Source organism: Dama dama, chromosome 27, assembly GCF_033118175.1.
Source record: "Dama dama isolate Ldn47 chromosome 27, ASM3311817v1, whole genome shotgun sequence".
NCBI lineage: Eukaryota > Metazoa > Chordata > Mammalia > Artiodactyla > Cervidae > Dama > Dama dama.
In genome coordinates, this window is record NC_083707.1 from 24,560,259 (window position 1) to 24,572,848 (window position 12,590).

Consider the following 12,590-nt stretch of genomic DNA (forward strand, 5'->3'; position numbering starts at 1 on the left):
TTGAAGCAAACAGTTGATAATCTCAGAGAGATTTAAAAAAATAAAAGGTATTTCCTTGAAATTAGAAGTGAATGAATAAAAAAGAACAATAAACAAAATGCAACTCTTGGAATTTAAAAAATATACATGACTGTCAAAAAATTTTAAGAATTGGAAAGCCTTTTAGGAAATTGCTCAGAAGCATTAAAAATTTAGGCAAATAATGGAAAATGAAATAGTTTTTTTTTTTTTTTTTTTGAAAGATCAATTTAGGAGAGCCAACATCTGGATGATTAAAGAGAAAGTAGAAAGGGAGAAATTATCAAAAATAATTTTTCCACAAAAGTGAAGAACCTTCATTACTATAACGAAATAGCCCATAAAGTTATCAGGACAGTAAATGCACTTATGTCAATCACATCATCGTGTAAGTTTAAGAACACATGAGATAAAGAGATAAATTTGAACAGTCCAGAGAGGGAGGAAAAATAAATTATGCATAAATAATCAGATAGCCAACAGATGTTAACCAGAAAAACCATTCTTAACACTAAAACATATGGGAGCCAAAGTTGCAAACTTCTGAAGAAAATTTTATATCCAGCCAAATTATCAATGAAGCATGAGGGTAAAAGTAATTTAAAATACTTGGGGTCTATTTTATAAAGTATAGCCTTTCTCAGAAGGTTATTGGAGAATATTCTCCAGTGGAACAAGAACATAACCCAAGGAAAAAGTTACTCCAAGAAGAGAAAATACAAAATGGGAGAGAAGAATATAATGGATGATGCTATATCCTGTAGCATCTCACAATCCTCTTTCCAGATTGGAATAGAGAGATAGAGAGTACAGGGGGGAATATGGGACTGATGAATCCCTTGATGGATAATATGGAAAATAGTCCAAGAAGTTTTATATTTGTGTTAGAGACTTTGGAAAATAGAAATAGTGTCTGGGAACTCAAACACCACCCACAAAAAAGAATTTTAACACTGAAGGAATAAAACTTCAGATACAAAAGTGTACTGATGCTCCACTGGTTGGCTCAATAGTGAACAGAATTATGTCATTCTGGTTTCTTGCAGATGAGAGATAACCTGTTCAAAAGAGTAACTGAAGACTGTCTAGTAAAGGGGCTGTTTATATAGATATGAGAAGGGCTGAGGAGATCAAGAAGAGATGGTGGAGCACCCTGGGACCAGCAAGTGAGAGAAGCCTGGAGGAGCAGTGGAAGGGAACTGTTAGCACCACGAGATGGGAACCAAAGCCCTGTACAAGCGGGTGTCTGATAGGATTCAGGAGCAGAGCGGCTCCCAGGCTGTCGTATGGCAAGAGAGAGTGCTAGGGGATAGATACTCCCATGCTTTCCTCTAAACTCCTGTCAGGGCCTCCTGTTGATGACTCCCTAGCAGTCAGAGAGCAGATGAACCCAACTGTTAAGTTCATGGTGGTTATACACCCAGGAAGCAATGTTTAAGAGTGCATCTAGGGAGGGAAGTTGAGAATATTCAGTACACCAGCAAAAAACATGTGTTGTTATAATTTCTTATTGTAAGGCAAATTCTAGTCTAAGCTATATGATGCTTACCTGACCTTATTTAGCCAAACCCTGGGAATCCTAGTCAGATGTCTTTGGATAAGAGGACTGTTTCATATCCAGTGTAGAATGGACTCAGTGCGATGTTCACATACACAGGCACATGTCCCGTGTATCTTCACATGACTGCCTCTTCTTTATCATTCTGTTTCTTGGCTGATGGGCTTATGTATTTTTCTCAGAAAGATTTACCCTCCTGAATACCCATCTCCAATAATTCTTTTATGTAACTCTATTTAATTTTATTTTTAATGGACATCGCTCTCTGAACTTAGTATTATAACATATATATTTTTTATTTCTTCCTCTTGTCTAGTCTCTTTCCCACCTCACACCTCTATACGTCTCTGGAGGGCAGGAATCAGATGATCTGTCTTCACCTGCTTGCTGAATGTGTAGCCCAGGGAATAGAAGGGATTCAATATAACATTGTTTAAATAATTCACCAGGAAATAAAATGGCTGTATAAGATTTTGTCCTGGATTGTACCTATGAGATAATAAAAAGGGGCCTGTTGAATATGACACAAGTCTCTCACTCAGGAGACAAGAGACAGATGAAAGTGTCGTTTATCAAAATCAAGAATTGAGGAGGTGGAGCATATTATGGCTGGAAAATTAAGAGCTGGGGGAAGATAAGATACTCAGTGGGATGCACTTGTGGGGCATGCAGTTATTTATGTCCAGTAGGTAGTTGAAAATGTGGGCCTGGGAAGAGATCTTAATTATAGGATTTAGATTTAGAGGCCTTTGGTGTAAAGGGGTAGATGAACTCATAAATGGAATGAAATCTTGCAAGGAAATTATGCAGAGAAATGAGCAGGAGAATAAAAATGGAAGGGAAAAAGAAGCTGAGCTATACTGATGCTACCAAAATTTATTGTGGAGTAGGGTAAAGTACACGACTGAAGTGACTTAGCAGCAGAAGCAGCAGCAGGGTAAAGTAATCCAACATTGTAAGGAAAATGCTACCACTACTTTTCAAATTCAAGTATGTTCAGGAACACTAATGAGCTTAATTGTCTGTATTTTTGAGAAGTTGGAGGACTCCTAAAAATTACTGACTCCTTGAATAATTAGTTTTTCATACTAAATGGAAAGAAAATTAGAAACTTTAAATTTGAAGAAATATGTCAACAATTATATTTCTCTTCTTCTTATATACCCTCCACCCACAGTCAACATAGTACATCAGATCTCTATATTTGTATAACACTGTACATGGTAAATCAGAAGCAGTATTATCAAGGAAAGGAAAGTTAACAAAAGAATATTTTACTTACTTGTACACATAACACCAGCATGTAGTCAGACATCAGTGATGTGTTTTAAATTCATCCCTAGATTATTTTTAGATCATTTCATATTGTCTCACACATGTTTCCTTTAAAATTTAATTTCACATTAAAAGCATTATCACTCAGTGATGCAGGCATCACCACTTTGATGGCTTTCTCATTACCTTAGTTTGACTATTTCATGATGAATATACTTGAAATACCAAAATAGATAGGTAATTCTTACACCCAGTTTAAATTAAATTATAATAACCTGTAAGTTTTTATCCCGGTATGTTTGGAAATTAAGATCTCAATTATATGGCTCATTCAAGATATACAATTCAGATGGAATTATGTTTACTATCTGATTGAACATAATGTTCTTCAATAGTAGCTGTGAAGGAATCTATTATGTCGATGGCATTCAGAAAGGATTTTTCTTTGTTCTGCTCATTCGACCATGCTAGCACACCTGTTTCTAATTTTGAAACCACCTATGATTACCTCCCAACATCAGTGTTGAAATAACATCATTAGTCAAGTTTTTGTACTTACTCAAAAAGAAATACGAAAAAATAAAAAATTTCTGCCATGGCCAAGTTTTCTTTTTTAAAAAAGCTTTCATTGTACTTTTCAAATCTCTTTTTCCCATTGAGCCTAATTATCTTAATCCAGTAGTAATACCTCCCACAACTATACTTAGAACATTTAGGGTCACTGACATCTGGAATAAATAAATTGTATCTGAGAGATCATTTTTCAAGTACTTTGGTCTGAGATTTGTTGGTTTATGTTTTTGTAGCTGTTTGTGACAGTGTATTCAACCATAGTTTTAACATAAATTGAAGTCTAACCTTGTACTTTGGGAAAACTTATATCCACAGAAATGAAAAGAAAGTCAGTGTGTTTCTCTTAATTTATCTTTTAAAATGACACGTGCTATTTTTTATTTGATCTAAAATGTTACAATCAAAAACAGCATTAAAACTCATGAGTTTATTTTAGCATTAAGCAATAATATATATTTCCAGGCTCCTCTGTCCATGGGATTTCCCAGGCAAGAATCTACTATTAGATGTGGACAAAATAAAATAAAAACATAGACATCTTATCAGGCTAAAATTAAGTAACAGAATCTAGTTAAATCCTTTTAAAAACATGCTTTATGTATCAAATTTGATCACATTGTCGATAAAATAATACACCTCTCCAAGCTGCCTAACAACCTACTCTAGGTAGCCATTATGCAGATATTAGCCTTAATCTTCTGATATCACCATGCTAATATGATTCTTATGTAGTAGCTAATGGTTAACTGCTCTAAAAAAAAATCTTACTGACCTCCATTGTGCTTCTCAAAGTCTAATTGCTAAAAATATTTATTCTGAATGGAATAGGAAATGGCAGCCCACTCCAGTATTCTTGCCTGGAGGATTCCATGGACAGATAAGCCTGGCAGGTTCCATGGGGTTGCAAAGAGTCAGACACACGACTGAGCACGCACGCTCACACACCCACACACACACACACATCTGTCCTGAATTTTTATCAAAACTGTAGTGTTTTTGTTCTGAATTTTTATTTCATCTGAAATATTTTTATAGCATATTCTAGCATAGCTATAGGGTTTAGAATCTTGTTTTGGAGAAATTTCTAATTTTTTGAATTGTTTTGGTATTTTTTTAGACCTCATCTTCAGTGGGATATTTGGTTCAAGGTCTTTGATCTCTAGCAATCTGAGAACTAAAGAACTAATTTATATACTCAGTTAAAGTCTTTATTCTCTTCTAGGATATCTTCTACTTTCTATTTGCTTTCCATGCATTTTTCATAAAGATAATTGTATACAGTAGCAGAGATACAAGAATTTCAGATAAATAGGCCCAACTTCTTTTGTTTGAAGGTGTCTAGGGGATATGCTTGTGTGCTAAGCTGCTTCATTCCTGTCTGACGCTTTGTGACCCTATGGGCTGTAGCCCGCCAGGCTCCTCTGTCCGTGGGATTCTCCAGGCAAGAATACTAGAGTGGGTCGCCATGCCTTTGTCCAGGGGATCTACCCGACCCAAGGATCAAACCTTCGTCTTTGATGTTTCCCGCATTGGCAGATAGATTTTTTCCTTTACCACTGGCGCTGACTGGGAAGCCCTGTCTAGGGGATAGACTAGAAATTCAGAGAGAAGATACTTTGTCAATGTGTAATTTAGATGAGTGAGGAAAATACCATCCTTTTTCTTCCTTTTGATGAAAGGCATACCTAAGTCTGCTTTACCTACATAAAAGTTTGATTTCACACAAAGTTTTTTATAAAGTACTGCTGCTGCTGCTAAGTCGCTTCAGTCATGGCCAACTCTGTGCGTCCCCATGGACTGCAGCCCACCAGGCTCCTCCGTCCATGGGATTCTCCAGACAAGAGTACTGGAGTGGGGTGCCATTGCCTTCTCCGGATTATAAAGTACTAGAAAGCAAATTTTATTTTGTCATTCATCATTAGATATATATGTAAAAATTTTGGAAAAAAGATTAAAAATTCAATGACAGACCATCATCAGAGACTGTAACACAGACAATAGTTACAGGTAAGAAGCTTTCTCTATATCAGTGCACATATGGGGCAATTTAGGTAACTCAGACTATTACACTGGTAAGATTTATTTTTTCAGCTTAAATTATGACCAGAGTATAGAATGCCTGAGAAGTGACAAAAGATGTGGCTGGAAAGATTGTTCTCAAACTCTGAAAGGCTTTAGATACCAGGAGCTTTGGGTTTTGTGCTATAGGAAATAAGAAATCTCAGGAGATTTTAAAGAGAGAGCAACATGATAAGTGATTTTTAAAAGATACTTTTGAGGAGATGTGGACAGGAAGTGAAGGGGCAAACACCGGTCAGAAGGTTATCACAGTAGTCCAGAGGAGGGATTTTGTGGCTCTGTATTATGTATTAGCAACAAGTGTTTCTCAGATGTGTGCCAGTGAGGGTCATTTCCAAGATGGAGCTGAGAGGGCTTGGGTATTATTTAACTGAAAGAAACCTGTGTAAGAGAAGAAAAAAATCTTGGCATGGTGTAGTAAATAGAACAAAACATTGATAATAGAATAGATATTATTTTGTTTTTTAATTAAAAATTTTTGCAAGGGGTCTCTGAAGGAAAGGGAAAATAAATTAATTTCAAAGTATTAAATGGTGTAACTGAATTCTAAGAAATTCAGGCACGAACCTAACAGGGAAGGCAGAAGTTGGAAGTGAGAATTTAAAAGTAACAGTTACATTACATAGGTAATATCAGAAACCACATATGCCACAGAATCACCAGATAGAGTATTGTCACTCTCTTACCAAAAGGGAATATTGTATTAAAGAAGATTAAGAAAAAAAAATGATTTAAGGAAGTTGTTATTTAAATCAAAAAAGCCCAGTTGCAAATAAAAGGATTTTGTAAAAAATGTTTTGAATTGTTCTAAGTGTAGATTGTTAAAAATAACTAAAGATGAACACTGAGGTGAAACCAAGATACCATGACTAAAATAAAATCTTTCTTATTCACAGACTTTATTACAACTTAATGTGAAATATACCAGTTTGGTACTGCTTGGTTAAAACTGAAAGAATTTTCTGGGGTGAAAAATATTATGCTATACATATGAAAACTAATGACCAAAACTGTTATATCTGCAATCAGATTTTATGACCTCAAAGGAATATTACTTTTAAATTTTCATTTTGATCATGTTAACAACAGAACTCAAAATTAAGTATTAGAAGCCTATAGAAAAAAGACATCTATTTTTTTTATTTGATATTTTTGGTCTGTAACTAAATAGTGTAGTGTTACATTTAAGATTGCAGTTTAAAAGTGTTAATTCTCAACCCTTGTAATTATAAAATGTTATGACCATCAGGAAGAATTTGAGAGTAGATAGCTTTGCGGTATAGTAGGTTACTTCTTGCCAGCCATGTATCTTTGCATATCAGGTTAAGGACTGTATTTTTTCTGTATTTTTCTTTAAGTCAATAGTTCTCAAGCATATATTGTTCATAAAATCATGTCTGTGTGTGTGTGTGTGTAAATATTACCACAGTTTGTTAACATAACCTGTCTGAGAACACTTTATTAAAACTCTTGGTGAAAGTTCTCCTGCTATGACTTTGGTTTCTCAAGTTGGAAACAAAATCTATCTTCTCTATTATTTCAGATCTTATCATTATAATAGTTAGATTTCATCAAAATATATCTTCCATTGTTACCTTTCCTAGTGGGTTTGGCAGCATCTTTGCAAAGAGCCGTCTTCTCAGTTTTCTGTGTTGGCATCTTGATCATTTGTGTGGCCAAGTGGAGACTCTGTGGATAATCTTAACTATATGAAAGGAGTTACTGCCTGAGTGTTATTATATACATGAGTGTGTGTGTGTGTGTGTTTTGATGACATCATAAATCACTTCTTATCATCGTAAGATAAGATAAGTAGTAAGCACATTTACATTAAGTGCAGACTGTTTTGCCTTAGCAAGAAAGCAGTTTAAATTAGAACTCTGGTTTTCTCAGATCTTTTACGAATTTCACTGCAAATTCTCATCTACATGTGCGTAGTTCTGAAACACTTGCTATGAAGTGGAAGAAGAGACACTTTTATAAGGTAAAGAGGTTTTCCAACAGTTTATACATGAAATAAATTGCACTCCCTTGCATCATCCATAATTGAAGAGCAAAGAAAATTTAGAGCAGTAACTTAAGTAAAAATGCTACTATCATACAGACTACACAGACCTTGTAAAGACAGGAGAAATCAAGTAACAATCTTATAGGAAGTTCAAGTAAATTGATGCCTAAATGATATACATTTTTGCAGTGATAAACTTGTTTGAGGTCTATGCAATTTTTTTTACCTTAAAAAAACTCATCACTTGTACCTAGATTATCTCAATGATGAACTAAAAGTATAATTTCATGTTGATGCAAAATACCTTTCATCTCCAATTGCTATAAAAATGTAAGGTAAAGGAAAACAGAAGAAAAGTATCCAGATTACTGAATCAAGCAGAAAGCTTTTTGCCGTTTGCTGATAATATTTACAGGCAGAGAAAAGTTAATGAAAATATGCAGCATATTTAACAGATAGTAGAGAGTATAAAATCTAAGAAAAATTTAAGTTCTTGGGATATATAAATGCAATGTTGTTGAAACCTACGGTCAAAACTTGAGTAGGTCAACTTAAAGTTGAATCAGTCAAATTTAATTTTTAAAAACACATGTCTATATAAGATACCTGTGTAAAGGATTCCTTTGGCATTTGAAGTGAGTTAGGAATTCAATCTATATTGTCCACATACCAGATCAGGTTCAGCAAACTCAAGTTTGTCCTGTCCAGTTTCTATAGATAGAGTACAAAGGATACAGGCCAATCTTCCCAGTGTGTGAATGAGAGGATCATGAGCAAGCAATGCCTACTGTTCTAAATAATTTCCAGTCTTGCTCTCCATCTATAAGTAATCACCTGTCCTAGTCTAAGCCCAATTTTTCAAATTTGAATTGCATATTTATATACATAAAGCAGATGTCTATTGATAAGACCAGACCCTAATTATAGAAATCTCCATAACTTTTTCATCTGTTGTATATTTTTAATCAAAAGAAATCTGAATCAAAACAATTCTGCATTGTCTCATACAACACTGGCAATGCTGGTGGTCACTTCATCATGTTGATGCATCATTTTTATGGAATTTTTAAGAAAATTTGAACTATGTCCTGTAAAATCTGGGACAGGATTTTTCAGGTTTCTGATGAATAAAATGTGTTTTATCCCTAGATATGCAGTCTTGTAGGATATTAATATATTCCTCTTTTGAAAATAATCTTCATAGCAACCTAGGGGGCAAGCTGTCAGCTTTGAGAACTTCAGGAGCTAATGATTATTAAAAGTTGCTTATAAAGATAAAATGTGACTCCAGGGGATATTTATTTTTTATGTCATTAAAATCTATGCTTCTAAGGAAATCGAAACTGTAATCAAAAATCTTCCAGCAAACAAAAGCCCAGGACCAGATGGCTTCACAGCTGAATTCTACCAAAAATTTAGAGAGGAGCTAACACCTATCTTACTCAGACTCTTCCAGAAAATTGCAGAAGAAGGTAAACTTTCTCATTCTATGAGGCCACCATCACCCTAATTCCAAAACCAGACAAAGATGCCACAAAAAAAGAAAACTACAGGCCAATATCACTGATGAACATAGATGCAAAAATCCTTAACAAAATTCTAGCAAACAGAATCCAACAACATATTAAAAAAATCATACACCATGATCAAGTGGGCTTTATCCCAGGAATGCAAGGATTCTTTAATATCCACAAATCAATCAATGTAATATACCATATTAACAAATTGAAAGATAAAAACCATATGATTATCTCAATAGATGCAGAGAAAGCCTTTGACAAAATTCAACACTCATTTATGATTAAAACTCTCCAAAAAGCAGGAATAGAAGGAACATACCTCAACATCATAAAAGCTATATATGACAAACCCACAGCAAGCATCACCCTCAATGGTGAAAAATTGAAAGCATTTCCCCTGAAATCAGGAACAAGACAAGGGTGCCCACTCTCACCACTACTATTCAACATAGTGTTGGAAGTTTTGGCCACAGCAATCAGAGCAGAAAAAGAAGTAAAAGGAATCCAGATAGGAAAAGAAGAAGTGAAACTCTCACTGTTTGCAGATTACATGATCCTCTACATAGAAAACCCTAAAGACTCTACCAGAAAATTACTAGAGCTAATCAATGAATATAGTAAAGTTGCAGGATATAAAATTAACACACAGAAATCCCTTGCATTCCTATATACTAACAATGAAAAAACAGAAAGAGAAATTAAGGAAACAATACCATTCACCATTGCAACAAAAAGAATAAAATACTTAGGAGTATATCTACCTAAAGAAACAAAAGACCTATACATAGAAAACTATAAAACACTGATGAAAGAAACCAAAGAGGACACAAACAGATGGAGAAACATACCGTCTTCATGGATTGGAAGAATCAATATTGTCAAAATGGCTATTCTACCCAAAGCAATCTATAGATTCAGTGCAATCCCTATCAAGCTACCAATGGTATTTTTCACAGAACTAGACCAAAGAATTTCACAATTTGTATGGAAATACAAAAAACCTCGAATAGCCAAAGTAATCTTGAGAAAGAAGAATGGAACTGGAGGAATCAACCTACCTGACTTCAGGCTCTACTACAAAGCCACAGTCATCAAGACAGTATGGTACTGGCACAAAGACAGAAATATAGATCAATGGAACAGAATAGAAAGCCCAGAGATAAATCCACGAACCTATGGACACCTTATCTTTGACAAAGGAGGCAAGGATATACAATGGAAAAAAGACAACCTCTTTAACAAGTGGTGCTGGGAAAACTGGTCAACCACTTGTAAAAGAACAAAACTAGAACACTTTCTAACACCATACACAAAAATAAACTCAAAATGGATTAAAGATCTAAATGTAAGACCAGAAACTATAAAACTCCTAGAGGAGAACATAGGCAAAACACTCTCCGACATAAATCACAGCAAGATCCTCTATGACCCACCCCCCAGAATATTGGAAATAAAAGCAAAACTAAACAAATGGGACCTAATGAAACTTAAAAGCTTTTGCACTACAAAGGAAACTATAAATAAGGTTAAAAGACAGCCCTCAGATTGGGAGAAAATAATAGCAAATGAAGAAACAGACAAAGGATTAATCTCAAAAATATACAAGCAACTCCTGCAGCTCAATTCCAGAAAAATAAATGACCCAACCAAAAAATGGGCCAAAGAACTAAACAGACATTTCTCCAAAGAAGACATACAGATGGCTAACAAACACATGAAAAGATGCTCAAAATCACTCATTATTAGAGAAATGCAAATCAAAACCACAATGAGGTACCATTACATGCCAGTCAGGATGGCTGCTATCCAAAAGTCTACAAGCAATAAATGCTGGAGAGGGTGTGGAGAAAAGGGAACCCTCTTACACTGTTGGTGGGAATGCAAACTAGTACAGCCGCTATGGAAAACAGTGTGGAGATCCCTTAAAAAACTGGAAATAGAGCTGCCATATGACCCAGCAATCCCACTTCTGGGCATACACACTGAGGAAACCAGATCTGAAAGAGACACGTGCACCCCAATGTTCATTGCAGCACTGTTTATAATAGCCAGGACATGGAAGCAACCTAGATGCCCATCAGCAGATGAATGGATAAGGAAGCTGTGGTACATATACACCATGGAATATTACTCAGCCGTTAAAAAGAATTCATTTGAATCAGTCCTAATGAGATGGATGAAACTGGAGCCCCTTATACAGCGTGAAGTAAGCCAGAAAGATAAAGAACATTATAGCATACTAACACATATTTATGGAATTTAGAAAGATGGTAACGATAACCCTATATACAAAACAGAAAAAGAGACACAGAAATACAAAACAGACTTTTGAACTCTGTGGGAGAATGTGAGGGTGGGATGTTTCAAAAGAACAGCATGTATACTATCTATGGTGAAACAGATCACCAGCCCAGGTGGGATGCATGAGACAAGTGCTCCGGCCTGGTGCACTGGGAAGACCCAGAGGAATCGGGTGGAGAGGGAGGTGGGAGGGGGGATCGGGATGGGGAATACGTGTAAATCTATGGCTGATTTATATCAATGTATGACAAAACCCACTGAAATATTGTGAAGTAATTAGCCTCCAACTAATAAAAAAAAAAAAAGAAAATCTATGCTTCTTTGAAACCGATAATAGTAATCACTCATGTGAAAAACATGAATTAACTTTATATTAAACTTTTGCCCAAAATATACTGCTGAACAGATTCTATTAGGATTTTGATACTTTATATTTCTTAACATATAGTGGACTACCAAAACATTAATAGTGAAAGTCTGTGTTTGAATACAAATGACTCCCTACAAGGCCTATTTTGATTATTCATGGAATTAATTATCTGCCTGCTCAGTGCAGTTTCTGTGGTTTGGAATAACAGTTAATATTGAAAAGACTGAGGCACATTTAAAAAGTAGCATGTTTAATAATTCAAACTAATTCCATCACACAAAGAATCAGAGGGAAAATATTGTGGGAGACAATGCCTTCTTCCTTCTCCCTTTCTAGTCATCTTTAAGAAACTCTTCTCCAATAGGTGTATTTTATTGTCATTTTCCAAACCCAGAAAAATAAATTGGGAATGTATCATAGGAGCCACTAATTTTTTTAAACTAGAAACTCCAATTTTACCACGTTGCCCAAGCTGTTTTCAATCAGGAAACTAGGAAGTTACCCTAATGGTGGAATTGTTTGAGTGAAAGTGAAAATCGCTCAGTCGTTTCTGACTCTTTGCGACCCCATGGATTGTACAGTCTGTGGAATTCTCCAGGCCAGAATACTGGAGTGGGTAGCCGTTCCCTTCTCCAGGGGAATCTTCCCAACCCAGGGATCAAACCCAGGTCTCCTGCATTGCAGACTTGTTCTTTACCAGCTGAACCACTAGGGAAGCCCAGCCTCTACTCCAGAACCTTAAAGTTGCTTTGAAGTATAGAATATTTTGCCTTTTTCAAAGTTGTAGTGGCTACATATCTCTACAGAAAAAATACTACACAGCCCAATGGTTTTCACTCTCCCAACAATTTCCAGTATTGTCAGCCATATGCACATTTTTATGCAAGG

General features: G+C 35.4%; 1 protein-coding gene across 6 annotated transcripts in view; it reads left to right on the plus strand.

Annotated features, from left to right (window-relative positions):
* NOL4 (nucleolar protein 4) overlaps positions 1-12,590 on the plus strand; it is a 450,364-nt gene that overhangs the window by 361,920 nt on the left and 75,854 nt on the right. The window lies entirely within an intron of this gene.